The sequence below is a fragment of the Periplaneta americana genome, chromosome 11 (assembly GCF_040183065.1).
Source record: "Periplaneta americana isolate PAMFEO1 chromosome 11, P.americana_PAMFEO1_priV1, whole genome shotgun sequence".
In the NCBI taxonomy this organism is placed as follows: Eukaryota; Metazoa; Arthropoda; class Insecta; order Blattodea; family Blattidae; genus Periplaneta; species Periplaneta americana.
This window is the reverse complement of record NC_091127.1, coordinates 93,963,852-93,983,836: the sequence shown is the minus strand read 5'-3', so window position 1 is coordinate 93,983,836 and position 19,985 is coordinate 93,963,852. Positions and strand designations below refer to the sequence as shown.

Below are 19,985 nucleotides of genomic sequence, written 5' to 3'. Positions count from 1 at the left end.
GCCACGGATGGATGCTAGTGCAATGTCATATCCACGGGTAAGAGACGCTAGCCTGAGGGTGCACTGTTCTGATCACTGAAATAGGATGACACATTTTAGCTACTGGACATGTGTTGAAGAAACATGGTGGCAGCTGTAAACTATGAGAGGATATGGTGGAAAATGTTCGAGCTTCATTGATAGGTGCCTCGTAAGTCACTCAGATGAGCTTCAAGAGCGGTACAAATTCCGAAAACATTATTTCACTGAATTATACACCATCGAGCACATACAAATTGCAACTAGTGCAATCTCCAATGACAAGCCCACTGAAGTGCGGTATGCAAATGATATGCTTAATTGTCTTGGTGTTGATCCTGATTTTGTCACAAAGATTTTCTTTTCCAATGAGGCAATATTCCATGTTTTAGGAAAGGTTAACTGCCATAATGTTTGCGTCTGGAGCTCAGAAAACCCTCCCACTTCAACTGAAAACATTTGGGATAGTCCAAAATTGAAACTCGACCTCTGCTCCATTTTATGGTACAAATTTTAACTTGGTTTTTCCTATCATATGATGCTTATTGTAAATGTATATCATTCATTCATTCATAGTGTTTTGCCTAATGGCAGGTCTATCACTGCAAACCCAGTGTTCTTCAATCTTTCTTATTCCCTGCCTTCCTCTTAGTCCCAACATATGATCCATATATCGTCTATCATCTGATATACCTAAGATGTTGATAAAGCGTCGTAAAATAACCTACTTAAAAATCGTCTTTTGCCTCAAGCTTTTCTCCAGTTCACCATTCCCTCAGTAGGCAGATTCTAGTCTTCTCCATATCCACATTTCAAATGCTTCTAGTAGTTTCTCTTCATTTCGTTGTAATGTCCATGTTTCTACGCCATACAATTCCACACTCCACACAAAGCACTTCACTAGTCTCTTCCTCAGTTCTTTATCCAGAGGTCCGCAGAAGATGCTCCTCTTTCTATTAAGAGCTTCCTTTGCCATTGCTATCCTCCTTTTGACTTCCTGGCAGCAGCTCATGTTACTGCTTATAGTACACCCCAAGTATTTGAAGCTGTCCACTTGTTCTACTGCCTCATTTAGAATTCGCACGTTTATCTTCTTTATTTTTCTTCCAATAACCATGGTCGTCTTGTTTGCATTTATTTTCATCCCATCCCATACTGCTCACAGCTATCTTAAACCATTAAAATTTTACGAGCAATTGAGATTCCTTTCTTCCAATTCTCAATTTTTAAGACTTTGCTTCAGTGATTCATCTACCGTATGTGTTACAAATATATTTATAAGGGATTGTAAATCATCGGACAATGACCACATTCTACCCTGATTTCTACTACCAACCCTGGTATGTTGAATCCTTGTGGTTTGAAAAGTTAGGGCTGAATTCGCAAGAAAAAGCAAATATAACTTTGTATATAATAATGAATTTCTCTTAAACGTTTATTCATCATTACTAGATTTACTACTTTATTTCTGCATAATACAAAAAACCACAAAGAAAATCGATTGACAATAATACTTAAGTGGAGTACCATTGTGTTTTTCATTTCACATAGACCCATTTATCTGTTTATTAAAATATTATATTTCATGTCCATAATTCTCAGATAAATTAATTTATATAAAGACGGGGGGGGGGGAAGAACACCAATAGTTTAGGAGAAATAATAGTACACAGACAGATGGTATATCTACAAACCACTGTATGGAACTCTGAAAAAAATGTATTTCCGCATAAATATCGAAACAGATATTATGCAGTTATCACAAAACTTTCTCTAATAAGAAAGTAAAAGGTGGTTTTGACAAGAGGCCATTCTTTCATGAATTAACCAATAACATATTAATTACATGTAAAAGGGACAGAGAACCACTACGAATTGTAAAAATAAACTAGCTTGGCAAAGCACACAAGTTTCTAGTATAAACAGAGTCTAGAACATAAATATGTATAAAGAAAGGTGATATAGATTGTACACCAAAGCAGTTTAGGCATATTCTTTGTTTGAGCAAAGTAAGACGGCCAAATTCTAATACTGGATGATATTAAAGATGCAGAAGAGAGGTAGACCACGATAATCAAGTAATGAAGGAGTGCAGCAGAAGATGGAGGACAGGAACCTGATCATGGATAGTATAGTTTGGCAAGTAGAAATAGCAAGACAGTGCTCAGTATACATTAAAAAAAAACATTTATTTATAATTTATAATATTTATATGTAAGAATATCTATTCTGCTTAAATAACTTTTGATAATTCTTCAGATGGAAGTTAAATCTGGATTTACAAACAGTAACATTTATTTATATTCAGATAGTAGATGTAGTTCATGATTACATGAAGTACATAAAATATAGATTTTCATGAAGAAATACTTGAGAGTTTCTTTAAAAGACATTAGTGTTTCCAATACTTACTGTATACACATAGCAGAAACACAGTGTCCTATCAGGCCTGGGAATTGTGAGCAGAAAATCCTCTAGAAAATTTAAAAATACACGAGAGAAAAAGATGGCATCATATAATCAATTTTAAGTTTTATCAGCTGTTTTATAAATCTGACGTTGTAAAGTTTATAAAGCTACACAGACTTATGTGGGCAAGTGATGTTATCCAGTTAGGAAGATCCTGTTAACTGACACAGGAGAGAAGTACCAAGAAGGAAGACTGAAAGTGCAATGGGAAGAAGGAATCCAGGAAGATGCAAAATGGGATTCCAAAGGTGGAAGACAAATTTCCTTCAACCAATACCACTGGTAGAAAATGCAGAAAGCCAAGGTTCATCCTGGACTGTACTGCCATGGACAATGAAATGCTAATTACAGATTTTAGTAACAAATTAGAAGAGTAGACGTTTACAGAGAAAAATGGCTAGACCATGTACATCGAATGCCAGCTGGGAGACTACCTAGACGAGCTTTAAATTACAGACTGGAAGGGCACAGAAACATAGGGCCACCTAACAGAAGATGGTGAGACCAATTTGGAGTCACAACAGACTGGTATCCAATGTCTGAAGACGAAGAAGAAGAAGAAGATCATGATGATTAACAAATTAGCACATAGTTTTAAATATTGCATGAAAGCTACGGTCATGGGTTCGAATCTTGCCAAGGAAAAGGATGTGATTTCCGGTGCTGTCTTAGAAATCTGGCATTGTGTCAACCTCACATCACGGGTATTCCATAATTTGTCTAAATCATATCAGGCTGTAGAAACAAAAGCTCAAATATGGCCTCAATTTGGATGTGGATACCCTGGAAAAAAAGCCAATTACAAAATTATATTTAAAGAACAGACTAAACGTTGCAATATTAAATGAGATGAAAATTCAAAACAAAGTGTATCAAATTCCAAATTTATGTACCAAAGATGGTGCTGTAATAGATTTCTTCAGCACACTCTCCATTCTCTTTGCTCTATTTTCACAAATTTTCCCTTAAGAACTCATTCTCACTGCCTAGTGTGGAAATGCTTGCCTTGCCATCCATCACATTTTCTTGACATACCATAAGGAAAGAGGTATTTAAGTTATATAGGTCATCAGAGAGTGAAAAAAGGTACTAAAAAACTAACATGCTGGTAAGAAAAAGAGGCTGAAAGCAGCAGGATATTTTCTTATCATTAATTCGAAACAATAAATGACGTACGAGACTGCGAGAGAAATACAGAACAAAAAATATGATTTTTGAAGTGTTTATGCTAAAATTAAGCAGTTTAATTTCAAAACAGGACTCAAATCTGAGCACAGGCTTTGAATGCTATATTTTTGTAACACAAAAATATTACTTTGTAACTGATCCAATGGCATGGTGATGTATCCAATCTTCAGGCATTTATTAGATACAGATAATTTAACTCTGATACAATACGGAACCAATTTATTTCTTTATATTACTTCCATTCATAAAATTCTTAACAACGTTACTTTTAATGTATAATAATTTATACATCCTCTGTTAGCCAAACAATGATGCATCGGTTCCCACACTGGACATTTTAGTTCAAATACCAATGAGTTCAAGTGGAAGTTCAAGTGGATAGATAAAGACAGCATTGAAGCAGGTTTTCATGCAACACTGTGATACTTCCTGCCACCATCATTCCAACATTTCTCATTATTATTATTTGTACACGCAGACCTACAACTCTATGTGGCTTACTGTGTAGGCAATGTCTAATTTGATAAAGCAATTTACAATTTTGGCACAACACTCCTATGGAAACAGTTGAATTATATCATGTATCTGCTATAAAAAATAAATAAATAAAAATTCTTATTTTAATGTCTCTTGAATGGCAATCTTCATTAACATTATACTCTTTAAACATGACTTACATTTTAAAAATTTGTTTCTGAGACAAACATACGAGTATATGCATATAAAATCTAATCTATAAATTTTCTTTGGAAACCAGCCCACAATGTGGAAGAGAGGGGGAAAAAGGATAGAGTCAAATTAATCATGGAAACTAGTACCACCAATTTGGAAGGAAAACTAGTAATAAAGCTAGGTTTTATGTACAACTGTATGTACCAAGAGCTGTACATTACAAAGATATGATTCCTGAGTTTCTTTCTGAAAAGACTGTGTCCATCAGTTCTACAAAGAGCAAAAATGCTAAGTGTACGATATTACTTCATAGATTTCGGAACGTTTAAAAGTTTAAATACTTCTACAGGATAATTTTTCCAATATCACGTGACTACAAGTACAAGCATCTGGTATCTGTTGCATAACTATTCTTATAAAAACACTGTAAATCTCCTCTTCAAGAAATGTATGATTAGAATGCTGGATTCAGTACGAATATATGAAGATGTACATACTTACGATGTTAGTCAAGAAAAAAGTTTCACCCAGTTATTCCCGAAGGAGCTATTAATGTGTATACTTCATTTAAAAAGGAGTAAAATTCTGTCATAAATGTTCTTTAATATTTTTTTTAATTAGGAGACCAATATATTATGATATGTAAATTTTGTATTATAGTGAAAATTACTCTCACATTTCTTTACTGTCTAGAAAAACAAGTATATGACAAATAGTTCTCCCAAACGGCTAACTAAGTATGCCATATATGTATGCATAAAGGGCCAAAGATCTCTATATGTGGATGAATTGTTAGCATCACATTCCAGCTACTATACGTGCAAGAAAAGGCTTTCAGTGCTCATTTCACACAATAATGATGCTCTGTGATTTAACACACAAGCTCTCAGTTCATCATCAGTAGTTTCTATCAATGACAGACAATTTTGCTGAGTACAGTGGACTAGAAAAAAAAAATATTTCGTTAGGTTAGTGTAATAAACTGATTATCCCTAGCAATATTCAGAAGACAGCAATGTGGACAGTAATGAATACTAATACGTGTATTAAAATCCTACGATACAAGGGATCTACTGGGTGTAACTTGCTTCAGCATTATGTGTATATATATATATTTTTTTTATATATATGTTATAGCATTGCAAAATCTTCTTTAACTAATACTCTAAATTTTACTAATATTGAGAAAGTATTTACCAAAACCATTTTAAAAATTGTACATCCTGCTTACTTCTTTCACACACATATTTTCTAGCGTGTTCATGATGAACCATAAATCCTTACAAATTCATATTCTGAACTGTTTGTGGTTAATCCCATGGGGCAATCACAGGTATAGCATTATTCCAAATCCAATTTCTGACCACCTGAGTATCTTATTCTGTAAAGGTTAAAAATTGAAGCATCCTTAAAATTAGAACAAGCAAGAAGCTGGTAAGAAGGTGTATTGATACAACATGTAAAAATATATATAAATTATATTTTGAATAAGTCAACAAAACATTGCAGTCTTAAAAATTCTGGGAAGAAAAAAAAATGACAGAAGCAAGTGCTGGCAAAAAAAAAAAGTAAATAAATAACAATATGAGTAAGATTATGGCTGTGGTCAGTTGTTATCACAGTCTCTGACTGGCTGCTCTTCTCTAGTCTTAAAACCGTTAATAAAAAATTATATCAGTGTAAGGGATTAGCCTACATTCTGTCACTCCTTCACCAGACACGACTATATAAATAAAGAAATAACAATGACAATATCGAGCAAATGCTGGCAAAAAGCTTACTTGCCAATAAAAAACATTCACAAATATTTTCTACTTCATTTTTCAAGTTTCAGAGGCTTCTTGACACACAGCCAAATTCGATTATTGATTCTTACTTTTTTAAAATATCTTTTTTAATCTTTCTAAAGAACATCTGTAGTAATTTTAGTCTGTAATTGTACAAAAAAGGATTTATTTTATCTTATCTTCAAATATTAGATTCAGTCTGATAGTTGATAAGGCATCCTGTGAAATAATCAGCTCTAGACAACTACAAGTATAAAAGCTAGTAACATGGCTTTGCTCGTTCTGTACAAGTAGTCGATACATAATAACAACCTTGCTCTTTTATATCTGAATAATAAATAGTTTCTTATAATATAACACTACACGATTCCATTAGTTCTCACAGACATTCCAAGCATACGACCAATCATTGGCGATAAAAACAGTCTCCAATTGTTCATTAGAAATAAGGATACATTACTTACAAAAACACCTTGCCACAAATGAACTGATGGTCATGCACTGTTCTGTAACGTGTGTGCATGCATATATATATATACAAACACACATGCACATGTACATACATTCACAAATGCAAGCACACATTCAATACAAACAATTTTAAGACAATGATATATTCTTGGCACTCATGGTGTCTTGTTTCTAATAAAGTTAATCATGACCTGCTATTACAATTGGGCTAATATGTATCCCGCAACCTTCACGAGATAAGATAAAATCCAGTTAAAACAAATGGCCATAACCAGCATTTCATTTGTGGTCTTGTAATACTTGATATATGCTCAAACAATGTTAATTCGTTTGCTGCATCCCTGAATGTATTATCATGATTTACTATGTAAGGGAACAGCCTTTTCTTCGTTACGTTATTTGGTATAGCTCTCGCTTCTCTCACTTTAGCAATATAATAAAACACTCATTGTTTAACAAGTAACTGTGATAACATTCCAAGCATCAAAATATTTATACCGTTGTTTCTGCCCACAGTTACTGTTATGAGACACTTATCCGCATTTTTAATGGAAAACACACTCAACAAGCACCTTCAAGAAATAATACCAATGACAGAAAACGTAATGTTCCTAAATGGCTACATCCTTCTGTCACATAAGTCACTCGTCGCATAAGTAGGAACACGTGACCATTTAAGTAGCAGACATTGAGATAAGATTTTTACTAGGAATGTTTCTCTTCTATTCTTGTGCCTCTGAAACTTAGAATCCGCTTGTTACAGAGTATCATGTTCTTTGGGATCCTGCTATCTCACACGTGAGATACCCTGGACCTATGTCTGTGCCTGCGGCACAAAGTCTTGTGCTATACTTCTGCACCCAAGTCTTGAGTTCCACTCTCAGCAATAGGGACATAGTTATCATCAATTTTTACTAAAAGAATGATCCGGTCCACATGAGATCTTCGGTTGGGGTCTCGGTGTGATGGAACCCATCGATGCACAACCTATGCAACACGAAAAATGATATTAGAAAATAAATACCAGTATAATCATGAAAATCTCAATCCCATAATTCAATTATTTTAAAGTATAGCTAATCACTGAAGTTAAAACTGTAATTGCTTTGTACTGCTCAAACTAAACAGACAGAACCTAAAATCGATTGTTGGTTTGCTTACTGAACACTATGCAGTAAAAGGTTATGATCTTGCCCCCCTAATAAAAGATGTAGGTCATTCCATATTATTTGCAGATGACACAAGTATAGTAATTACAGTCAATAACTCCAACACATTCCAATCTTCAACAGAGGAAATTCTCTTCAAAATATGTGACTGGTTCTCAGTCAATAAATTAGTATTAAATTGTAACAAAACTAACATTAATTCAATTTAAATCCTGTTCAAATTCAACCTCGCAAATTTCAAGTGCAATAATTAACAATAGGTTCCTATTAGAAACAACAACCACCAAATTTCTTGGCTTAAATATCTATAATGTGTTAAATTCGAAAAATCATATTAAAGAAATTACTCCCAAACTAAATTCAGTATGTTTTGCTATTAGATCTATGCAAAAGACAGTAAATATCAATACTTTAAAAACAATATAGTTTGCATACTTCCACTTGGTAATAAGTTTTGAAATAATATTCTGGGGAAATTCCACAGATAGTAACAGTATATTCCTACTACAAAAAAGAGTAATTAGAATAATAGTAGGTGCCAAATCTAGGGAATAGTGTAGGACTATTTCAAAAAAACTACAAATAATGCCCATGATTTGTGAGTATATTTTTTCATTAATAATCTTCCTCGTATGCAATCGTGAAACCTTTCTAACTGCCTAATTCAACAGTTCATAGCATACATATGCGTCAAAAAATGACTTTCATACTCCATCGGCAAGTCTATCGTGCTATCAAAAAGGAGTGCATTATATGGCAGTAAAAATTTTTAATAGCCTCCCTATCGATATAAAAATTAAACTCAAAACATAAGATTATTTAGGGCCAAATTAAAGAAGTACCTTATTTCTCATGCCTTTTATTCTGTAGGTGAATTTATGGCATTCAACAACACTTCATGAAATTGATACTAAAACTCTGTGTTGTACTAGTGGACTATATTGTAAACCTCTTCTGTATATATTTCAACTAGACTGTGACTAGAAATTAAGACTTTATAGTAGTATTAAGTTTTTCCATATTCTAGCTCTGAAGCAATGTATGAATACCATGGAATATTAATAAATACAATACAATGTGCACAAGGATTGAAAAAGGGTGGAATTTTAAGATCTCTTAACATCGTACACATCTCGAAAAATAGTGAATTGATTTCACATTCCATAAACATTTCTCAGTAATAGTGTGGTTTGTGCTAACATCTGCACTTTTTTATTGCAACTCCATGTGATAAAAAAACTTACGAATTTTAGATCACCTATTTTTCTTTTACGACAGTTAACTGTAATATTGCTACATAAATAGTGCATGCTTTTCATTTATGCTTTAGAATATTGTGATTATTCTGGTTCTGAAGGACAAGAAAGTAATACGGATTGTTTCATTGGATTCAAGCTCAGGAAAAGAAAAGTCATTCACCAAAATTCCTGCAACAGACAGGCCAGAGGCTTACAGAGAAAGGTGCAAAATTTGGACAGGAAGAAATATTAGCAACAGCAGCAAATTGGTAGACATTATTCTCAGAAAGTTCAGCCACAGGCTAAATCAACAAAAATCTGTCAAGTTCGTTCACAAGAGAGAGAATTGGAGAGAAGGGAAGAGAGGAGAGGATGGGTGGGAGAGGTACAAAATAATATGCCACTCTGCTGGCCAGAATGCTACAAATTTTGCATACAAAGGTGCATTATGTCTGAAAATCTTTTATGGAATAATTTTTTCTTTATAAATAAAATATAAGTAAACTTTATTACGTCATTTTATTTAGTTTACATATGAAAGCATTCACTGAACTCTCCTCTTTAAAATTGGCAGTGATATTTGAAATATATGAACCACAATTCTGATGAGAGCAATTTGAAAAAGCACAAAAACAGGTCACTAAATGGTTGGGCTTCGAAGTGTTTAAGAAAAGACATATTTCCATCTCAATGAAATTGTCGAAAAACAAAACCAATGAATATGAAGAAGAGACAATCTGAACCATCACAAAGACGGTCTACTGCATCCAAGAAAATGCACAATGTGATGTGTGTTTTTTTTTTTTGCTCTCATTATTATTGGATCAATGTTTTAAAGAAGACTGTAAATGCATCCCAATATGAAACAATCTTTCAAGAGATGTGTGATAAAATTCAAAGAACAGTTTTTCGAACAAAATATGAGCTAAACCTCATACTAACAATAGTAATATAAATATTTTGTAGCATTATTTTAATGACGTTACTTCTTTTTCCAAATGGGCCAGAGGATCCCAAAGGAAGGCTGCCAGAAGAAGAAGAGGAAGAAGAAGAAGAAGGTTACTTATGTTATCCTAGTCGTTTTGAAACTGAATAGTCTTGATGACCTTAATACTCCATACTTTAACACAAGCCAAAATAAATTATACTTTAATATTAGCAACTACTTTTTGTGGGATTAGTAAAAAGATCGAATGTACAAAAACTACTTACACATGGCCGAGGAGTTTGAAAATGGAATTATCTTCGTTACTAACAATATTCACAATAAATTTCTTGCATCAAGTCATTAAGAAGGATGGTAGCAATATTGGAAATATCTTTCTTCAATTCTTTATGAGGAGGAGTCATTTTCAAAACATCACTTGTTCACTTGATAATGAAAATGAGCTTCCTGTGTCCATGCATTCTTCAATTATCACTCTGTATACAACTGTCACGATTCGGTTTGAGAATGCCCTCTAAACCAGTCAAATCTTGCGTTAAAAGAGTTAATTGGAATCAAACTGACTCTTGTCCACAGAAAAATTTGCAATAAAATATTAGTTCCAGCTTGGAATCAAAGAGTTTCATGTTTCCATTTGATTCTAAAAGCACCGAAACTCATTGGTTTCATATGTCTCTTGTATAGCCGGTAAGAAATTTTATACCTAAAAATGTTTTTCGTGATTTCCCCACAAAGTTATGGGAATGGACAAAAGTCGTTTTGAAAATAAGCTCCTCATATAAAACTTTTCTTTAATAAAATAATCAGTCTTTTCTTGAGTCCACAGAATGATTCATAAAACCAGAATACAGACGAGTTCAGAAAATTAAAATAATAAAAATATATCACCAACTATCTGAAATTGCATTAAGAGAGTTACAGTACTTATGCTTAAACTGCCAAAATAGCTCATTGCATCTTAATACAAACCCTGCAGCATCTCATCAAAGATCTCTTTCTCAGTTAAATTATGACTGTCAATTTCTTTGGTAACCTTGTTCAAAACAAACAAACAATCAATCAATCAATCAATCAATCAATCAATCAATCAATCAATCAATTTAGGGCATTTCAAAACCTAAGAGGTTTTTAGCCTCATTCACGATATATCGCCATTTGTCTCTGTTCTCTGCATCTTCTTGTCGTTCTCCTACTGTAGAAAGATTATCATATACTTGGTACGGAGATGAGGTCTACCAAGAGGTCTCTTACATCTTGGCTTGTTCAACACACTGTCAAAAAAATTTCAACTTCTAATTGATGGTGGATAAACAGTGTATTTAAGTTTATCTCATAAGTAAAAATTAAGCGGATTCAGATTGGGAGAGTGTGAAAGCCAATCAATGAATCTTCCTGACCAATCAATTTATTTGAGGAACTGATAAATTTAGGAAGTTCTTAGCAATGAACTAAAATGAGGAAGAGCATTGAAGTAACAAATTACACAAAATGGTATTTCATCTAGAAACTTACTCAGATTTTTTCTCAATATTACAAAAGAATGTCTCATCCTACTAAACAAAAGACCCAATTAAATAATTCCAGTTCATATAAAAGGGTCATTTCATAAGTCATGACAACACTATGTTAAATCTTCTGAATAACTGAAAATGTGGTTAGTTCAGTATATACATTTGAATACCTGTTGTACACTGTACAGGATGCCACTGCCAGGTTGCGTCTGTGTGCATTGGTGGCTAATTGACAGGACACACAAAAGTTAGTATGCTAGAGACTGAGCTCCAAAATGGATGTAAGTAAAGTTGAAGAGCGGCCATACGTGAAAATTGCAGTTCTTCATAGCAGAAATGCTCGTCAGTATCATTCTGAACTATGAACCACACTATCAATGCCCAATACTACAGGTCATTCCTCATTCCTGATGTATCATCTGCATTGTACAATTCAGAGGACACGTCCAACACTGCTGGACAATGCCATAATCATCCATGATAACGCAACAGCCCATACTACAGCTCCTGTCAGGAACCTTTTGCAGTGGTAGGGGGGGGGGGGAGATCTTGGAACAACCTCTCTACTCACCTGATCTCATGCGACTTTGATCTCATTCCACAATTGAAGAAGTCACTGAGTAGGAAGCAGTTTGCAAACAGGGAGGACATCTTAACAGTGTTTCGATGAGAGGTGGTACACACAGACAAATTGCACACAGCCGATGGTATTCAACACTTGCATCATCATTGGCAAAAATGTGTGAAAGCCTTGGGGGATTATTTTGAAGGGTGTTTGTTAGCTGTGAGTAATGTACTTTGTTTCCTTTTGTGCATAATAAAACAATAATTTCTATTTAGGCATCTTTCAATTTCCCTTACCCTTTGCCTCCTGTACCCGGATCCAATTTGGTACTAGCATTGCGAAGCACATTCCAGTGACCTTCAATCGCATATAGTGAATTTCTATTCCTGCAGCTTTATTGGCTGATATAATATAGTTGCCATGACTTATGAAATTACCGTGGTATTAATACAGAATTACTGTTGAGTGTCTTCACTGAACAACATTGTTGCTTCACCTGTAAACACACAATTGCAGGATCCCAACACAAAAACCTTTTGTGAAGGAAATGAGATGTTGGAAGGCTTGTAATGTGATGCAAAGCAGCTCAATGTGAGTACTCCCTTATAGGTAAGCATAAAGATTGCTAAATTCTGTTCTATGGAAATTTGTTTCTTGTGGACTTACAAGTGAAAAACACACACAAACCAATCAAATATAATGTAACTAAAAAAAAAAAAAAATAACTTCATTAACAAAATGAATAAAAGTACAATGCTATGTCTAGACTCGCCATAGCCATTACTGTAGTCTTTATTCTGATAAAAAATTGAAAGACTTCAGCTGGAGAAAAGTAAAAACAAGTTGATTCATAATATCTATTGTCCAGTGCCACTGAGTAAAGATTCTACTGATACACTACTATGGGATGCACAAATTGAAAGAAAAGTCGAGACTAATTTTATTGAGAAGAGCCAATGAATTTTGCTGTCAAGTGCTAGACAATCAAAACGAATATCCGACTGCTATAATAAAATAATGCGACATGGCAAAACCTGAGAATGTAACATAATATAAAACAATGTAATGTAACAGAGCATGAGATGGAACACAATAGCTACTTTTTCACGTACATACATGAATAAGCACACTAATTTTATATTCACGTGAAATCTCTATATGGTCTAATTATTTCGAAAGTGTACATGAAACACAGTACATAATAATTCTGCAGTATAGGTATTCATACAGTAAGGAAACTTCGCCACTTTTTCTGCCAGAAAGATATGCACGCATATAGCTAGCAATCCAAGCAGTAAATAACCAACACTTTTGGGAAACTCAGCTGTTTATATGTAATCATGATGATACAGACGCGAAAGATTTATTAGAAGAATGAGGGTTTTGAAAGGACCGTATTGTTCAGGCTTTAAATTGCAACAACAGCAAAGGACAAAATACAAAATTGCATTTTTTCGCTTTCTCCAAACATATATATATATATATATATAAATCCATACTGGTAGGCCTACATATTTTAGTATAGAGCTACTGGCTTACACTTGGCATGTATTCTTAATGTGGTTAAGTCTCGGATTTTTATCTTTTTATTTCGTTTAATTCCTAAGTTAAATTCTGCTGTAATGATTTCAGATGTAAAAAATGGGTTATAAATATTCGGTGAGAGAATTTACTAAAATAAAATACAAAATATTTGAGTGCAAGTTGTCGTCCATGCATGGAACACTTCCACAACTGCTAGTTTATGAATTTCAATAAGAACTTATTAATTAAAACTGGTATAACCGAGCAAGATGGCTCAGACGATAATGTTTGAGGCTCGCATTCGGAATGTCCTGTGTTCGAACTCTGTAGCTGATCAATCTGACTAGATTTTTTTTTTGTTAATGATTTCTCTCAGTCACTAAACCAAACATCGGATTGGAAATTTACATACCATGATTTATCACTGCCTTCATCACAATTATCATACATATTAAAACAAAATCCAAATGAGTTAGGTACATGAACACAAGCATTTGAAACACACGACAATAGAAACACAATCTCAAAGGGCTACTGATATACCCAAAGATTTTACACACGTGATGTAACATTGATGTTAAAGCGTGTATAAACGAGTGCTTATAAAAAGAACTAAACTGCTGTACCAGCAGTATTCTTGGACATCTTGTATATTTACATTTTTCAACTGGAGTGTTGAATACGAAGCTTAAATGAGTTCTTTAAAAATCCTAAACTTTTGCTTATCTAAAGTTCCAAAGCTCTCAGTCTTGTTAAAAGTGTGAATTACAGTTTTTGTCGATTATTGGTATGGGTATTTACCTATTTTTTGTTGATGATTGTTGAATATATTGAATTTATTGTGTACTGGGGTAATAATGATATTTCTGTTCTAGTGATGTATCACGTTTTATTTTTAATAAAATCAGTGATATTAACCTTTCAATGACTCATTTTGGAGTCATTAAACTAGTAATAATAGGGCCTGTAATACATTTTTAAAGGTTGTGACATTTGAAATTAGTGCCATATTGCCAGTTCTGAAGTAAAATTCTGTGTTTTCCATAGTGTTCCTTTGTTTAAATTGATTTAAATTAAAGATGTCAGACACACAATAATGTGCATCATTTTATTTAATACTAGCCGTATCCGTGCACTTTGCTGCACATCTTCTTATAAATAAATTTAATATCATTGACAGAAATTTAAAATTTACATTAAAGCAAAGAATTTTCATGGTAGAGACTTATCGGAATAGAGTGATTGTGGAAAGGCGAAAAGATGATTTGCAAGAAGATTTTATAATGTTACTGTTCCACATATCAAGACTATAACCTCATTAAACATTTAGAGAAACTGAGTCAATATTGAATAAAAGGAGCAAAATACCACGCTGTGTACTTGCTGAGGAAAAACTGAATGAAATATGAGAAAGATTGGATCACACCTCATAAAAATATCGGTCATCTCGCGCAAAAAATTGGTGTATCTAAAACCACAGCATATGAAGCCATTAAAATCCTTAAAAGATATCAAAGATGTATTGCAGCAGAAGGTCATCATTTCCAACACCTCTTATATTGCAGGTAAGTTCAGTAATAATAAAACTGCCGAGACGGTTTGCGAGACGGTTTGCCGGTCGCATGTCACCCGGTCGATCTACATTATGTAGACGAATGCTCTCTGGTATATATTATCCAAAATGGGACACATTATTTATTAATTTCCAACCTACATAACAAAATAAGACGAAACTTCGTATCCTCTCACACCACAACATACTTAAATCAATGAAAATAACCTCAGAATTATAACACACTACTCTACAGACACGATGTGATCACTGAGAAGGTTATATACTTAATAGGTAAGAGTTCTGTATAGTGCACAACACTTCATATTGAATAATTAGCAAAACGACATCTTCAGCACGATTTGTGGTGTGTATGCCACCTCAAACCTCGAACTCCACCCCTCTGCAAGCGAGATCTTACATACTCTGCTTGTTATAGCTTAATTTTATGAGTAAAAACAATTAACAATAGGTACCTCAGTCATAACGTGATACAATACCAGATGGAACTATGAAGTAATTACTTATTGAAATACCACTATTTGTCCAGGGAGCATCCGTTTTTCGGTGCAAGAATAATTCGTTTAACATGTTTCTAAATTAGTCTTGAATACATTCCTTAACAAACCATTCCAAACCAATATGAATATAGTGGGATTGTGTACGAAGGTAATTATTTGTTGGCATCATAGCGCAGTTTTGTTTATGTAAATAAAAACACATTAAAAAACATTATTTTAAGAACCATAGGAAACAAATGTGGGTACCGGTACATAATAAACAAAAGAACGCCATTTCATGACAACATTCGTAAAAATACGATTATATTTCATGGACAAAAAAAAAATCTAGTAAAAAGTAATATTTTACATGGACTAAATAAAGTTTAAATATACATTACCGTAGTTCACTCAAATATGTAATTAAGCAATAAAAATATGTACCGTTATCTTACTGAATAATTAACACTTAATATGTATGTGTCGCATGTACAATATATTTGTAAAATTATTCCATCCCTATCATTGGTTCATAAATAAATGCAATGCAAAGCAGACATAAAATTTTATTACCTTCTAATATCATTAAATTTAACTACATATCACTCATTCATAGTTTCGACAGTATATCAAGTTTTCTATGTGTAAGAGTCTGTTTTAATCATACCTTATCATGCATTTGTGCCCAGTCCTCGATTTACTCTGGAGCTTCTGTAGTTACATAAAGCATAACGTTCATCTGAAGGAACTACACTTTCCAATGATGAAAGAATTATCCAAATCGATTCTCATACAAACACTCTCTATTTATAATAAGTTAATATTTAGTATATTATAAACACATATGAATGTCATCCATATAAATGGGTTATGAATATTAATTCGATTGTTGTCCAAGACTGCTTTAAATAAATGCAGTCATTTGTTTTATCTTTATTACTCGTATAATCTGAGATGGCCATGGCACAAAAAGCATTGTTATTTTAAAACTAATGTATGTCCTTAAATATCATTCCTATCAAAATTTTGCATAGAATAAAACTTATCGGAAATCATTTTTAAAGAAACTTTTGTTACACAACATTTTTCATGAAAATCAATAATAAGGGAGATATTTCGATTTATTTAATTCAGGTCCCCTTATAACCCCCACCCCCTTTTAAATAAAGTATTTTGAATGCCATATAGCCTAAAATCTAAGTTACAACAACCTTAATTTATATTCCAATTTCCATATAAATCAGTTCAGCTATTATCGCATGAAAAGGTAACAAACATCCAGACAGACAGACAGACATACAAACAAAAATTTAAAAAACGCGATTTTCGGTTTCAGGATGGTTAATTATACATGTTAACACCAATTATCCTGGTTGAGTGTTAGAGAAGGCCATATGGCCTTAACTGTGCCAGGTTAAATAAATCATTATTATTATTATTATTATTATTATTATTATTATTATTATTATTATTATTATTATTATTATTATTATTGGAAAAGCGAAAATTACCCGAAAAATTTCGGTTACAGATTTATTATTAGTATAGATTATTCAATCTCTGGCTTTCATTCTTTCATAAAAAACACAATGCAAATCAGACATCAAATTTCAGTATGGTACCTCCAAATAGCATTAAATTTAACTGCAGTACATATAGCTAATTATTAGTTTGGACAGTATATAAAGTTTTCTGCGTGTGAAGTTCTGTTTAGTCCTATCTTATATGCATTTGTGCCCAGTCCTCGATTCATTCATGAGCTTCTGTAATGACATAAAGCATAGCCCTCTCTAGTCATGGCCCAGCCCTGGTAAATGTGGCAATGTCGCAGCCCGTCCTATTGGCTGAGTAACATAACATGTTTTTTAGTGCAAGACGTTCTCCTTGCTCATGTATTTGCGTTAATATTTCCATTGTTATGGTGTCTGTGATAACAACATTTCATAAACATGCCAGATAGATGTGTAGTGCCGGGTTGCGTAAGTAATTGCGATAAGACAATTAAAGCAGAAGGATATACAAGTTGTTTTCGGTTTCCTAAAGATCCTGAACTATACAGTAAATGGATTCGTTCGGTTCCATGGACAGAATGGTCACCAACCAACAGCTCTGTAGTATGTATGAAACATTTTCAGGAAAATGACTTGAGCTTTGTTGAGAAATATGTCGACAAGGACGGAAAGACGTGTTTTCGTAAACGTGATCATCCAGTTTTGTGTGATGGTGCAATTCCGAATGTGTTTCCAAATTTGCCTTCATATCTAAGTATTGCAAGTGGAACCAAACAGAAAAATCCGAAACAGAAAAGAGAAAAAATTCACAATCATCTTAAAAAGCAAAAGGAGGATGAAGAGAGACAGACAGACGAAAACAGTGTGTAGGATTTTTTTTTTGGAAAATATATCAAAGAAAGTATAAAAAAAAAGTGTGGTCACTATTTAAAAACGAATCTTGTTGTATAGTGTATAAACTAGACATAACTAATATTCTCAAAATATTTGCCAGCATTAGAATAAACAGTGATTTTAGTGTGGAAGTGCATGTGAATGGTGGACGTCTACCAAATGAGGCTTTAAGATGTACAACTTCTAACTTAGTAATATGTAGAAATTCTTTGCTTACAGAATGGAGTCAGCTTTCATCGCTAATAGATTTTTGTGATTATTATGTTTCACCAGATAACAACAAAAGCATTATTGTATCCCAAATTACTACCTCACTACAAAGTCTGAAATTATTGTTATTGCAAAATGATGAGAACTGTGATGAAAGCAGCTTAAAAAAGTTAGATATTTTATGTAATCAGTTTGATCCAGTATTTATGAAAAAACCTAAGTATGTTGTATCCACAATTATAAATTCTTTCTTAATTTATATCCAGAGTGTGAAGTGTTATGATGTCATTAGGCTGAACAACATCAGGTCATTGATATCTAAGAAAACTGTCCTCCTCATTTCAAATATCCCCTTCTTCAGAAACTGAGAATACACATTTCTTGAAACATGTTGTTAGGCAACTTACAGAGAATGAAAAAACTGTGAATCTTCAAGTAGATGAAATTCACGTAAAGGGAACTGTAGACTATAAAAATGGACGGTTGTTTGGGGTTGCTGCAAATAAAACAAATGATCTTGCGAAAAGCATCGTAGCTTTTTTAATTAGTGCTGCATTTGGTAATTTCAAAGAGGTGATGAGACTTGTGCTGGTTAAACAACTTACAGGGTCATATTTAGCAGAAATGTGTAAGTATATCTTACAAGAAATACATTTGTGCGAATTGCAAACATTGTGTGTCATAACTGACAATAATAGGGTGAATCGCGTAATGTTTAATGAACTCACAAAAGATTCAGAAAGTAATTATTGCTTTCAAATTGAAAATTGTCCCATAAAGATCTTTGTTTTTTTATGATAGTGTGCATGTATTTAAAAATATTCGCAACAACTGGCTCAATGTTAAGAACCCAAGAAAAGCATTTCAGGTGCCCTTTTGGTAAAATCTTGAAAATCCTCTGACTAATGCAGAATCAGAAAAAGAAAGTTATGACATAAAAGAGGTTTCATTTTCAGATATTCGAAGCTTGTATGTTAAGGAGTCTGACATGCTTGTGAAATTATTTATTTATTCAAATACATTTGAGCAGCAGAAGGTAAATTTAGTCGTATACATTTTTAATGAAATGACTGTCTCAGCTCTAAGGAAACATGGTTTTGCAGATACAGCATACTTTGTTCATGTGATTTTGATTTGGTGGTCTTTTGTTAACATAAAAAGATCTTTAACTTATGTTGTGACAAACAATACTCTAAAGAAACCATTTGAAAGCATTGATGATGTAAGATTGGCTTTTCTTACTAATTTTTTGGCTTGGCTTAAGGAATGGAAAGAGATTAGCGACAAAAACCATAGTATGTACTGTTTGACATTAGATACATATAATGCCTTGCATCATTGCACATATGTGCTGAGAGAAATTATTGTATATGCACTAAATAATTTAAATGTGAAATATGTTTCACCTGCTAAATTTCAGACTGACAATCTGGAGTCTAGATTTGGTCAATACAGATAGCTAGCAGGTGGTAATTATAATATAAGTGAGACACAGATATTAGAAGCTGAAAGAAAAATTGGGATTAAAAGTGTTTTAGGATTTCATTCAGCAAGATACAGGCAGGTGAGGCTTTCCAGTGAAAGTTTGGAGGAAAATAACGACATTCAGAAAAATGAGAAAGAAATAGATAATTTATTTTATGATATTTTAAATACTGACTACTTAGGGAATTTAAAATGTGATGAGTCAGGATTTCTCTATATCTGTGGTTATGTTTCATTCAAGGTAAATGCAAAAATGAAATGTAACTCTTGTAAGT

At 33.2% G+C, this 19,985-nt stretch overlaps 1 pseudogene; it reads right to left on the bottom strand.

The window, feature by feature from the left end:
* Positions 1-5,807: 5,807 nt before the first annotated feature.
* Positions 5,808-19,985, bottom strand: part of LOC138709197 (pecanex-like protein 1) — a 107,853-nt pseudogene continuing 93,675 nt past the window's right edge.